Source organism: Acyrthosiphon pisum, chromosome X (genome assembly GCF_005508785.2).
Source record: "Acyrthosiphon pisum isolate AL4f chromosome X, pea_aphid_22Mar2018_4r6ur, whole genome shotgun sequence".
Lineage (NCBI taxonomy): Eukaryota > Metazoa > Arthropoda > Insecta > Hemiptera > Aphididae > Acyrthosiphon > Acyrthosiphon pisum.
This window is the reverse complement of record NC_042493.1, coordinates 19,701,635-19,703,059: the sequence shown is the minus strand read 5'-3', so window position 1 is coordinate 19,703,059 and position 1,425 is coordinate 19,701,635.

The window sequence follows — 1,425 nt, the reverse complement described above, 5'->3', positions numbered from 1 at the left end:
AATGGGATAACCTCGAGGATGCCGTAAATAAAAATTAATAAGCAACAACATTAAAAATATTATAATATAATTATAATATGTATAAACATTTAGTAGGCTAATTTTTTTTTTTTTTACATTGGTGATATTTTAAAGACTAAATGGGGAAGTTTGAGAGATACATTTAGGAAAGAATTTAAAAAATTAAAACGTCCCACAGGATCAGGATTAGAAGAAGAAACTGTTGAATCACAGTGGTGATATTTTGAGTTGTTATACTTTTTAAAGGATAATATAACTACTAGAAAAATAGTGGAAAACATTGTAGAACAATCAAAAACTCATACTGATGAACAAGAGAGCTTTCCAAATTCACCATGTAATTCATCCATTGATGTCGTGAATGATTTCGATGAAACAAGTTTTTCTGAAAATCGTACTGAAAATCCATCGTCTGGTATTTTACTTTTGAAGAAGGACCATCATCAAAAAAAAAAAGGGAAGAAATGATGCGATGCAAGATTTACTAGCAATTGAAAAACAAAAACTTCTACAGTTCAATACGATACAGGCAAATTCACAAAAAAAAAATAATGATGAAGGTGAAGATTTTCATTTCCTTATGAGTTTGTTGCCTCATTTAAGAGAGATACCAAAACAGAGAAAGTTAGCTGTAAGACTTAAACTTCAAAATGTTGTAATGGCAAAACAAACTGAAAATATCGCTGGATCAAGTAATACTTTTACTCCTTCAACATTCTTTGTCAATTCATTGATAACCCCTATAACTTTTTTTAAACTGAAAGTACGAAACGTTGTTTTTCTTATCAAGTTGTTCAAACAATTTGTTTTTATTATTTCATTCTTATCAATTTGTTCAATAAAACTTTTTTACTATTTTTCAACTTTATTCATGTTATATTAAATTTGTGTAAAAAAAAAAACGTAATTAAAGCCTCAGAAAATTATAATTATTTCATTTCATATTAGTTATTTTATATATTAATTGAGAAATTATAGAGTAATGATTACCTATTAACAATAATACTTATACTAATACAAATGATAGTATTGACCATAAAGTTACTACAAGTCTTTCTTCTGGAATCATGCATTTTCTGAAACTGCAATACTTTTCTATGTATGGACGAATTTTTTCCAAAATATAAAAAAAGGTTCCAGGTGATACCCTCATATATTCAAAAAAATTGATTGTCTGTTTTATAAGTTGTGGGAAAAGCATGTGAGATTCACCATATTTTTCCCTTTCTTCAAATAGTCTGTTGACCCACCATTGCCTTTCTACTTTTTCACTGAACAGTAAATACTTTAGAACAGGACTGGTTTTCAAAAAAATAAAGTTATATATAAGTATATAGTATAAGTTATATTATGAAGTACTTTTATTTCATACAACTACTGAACAACGAACGAGGCATATTACAA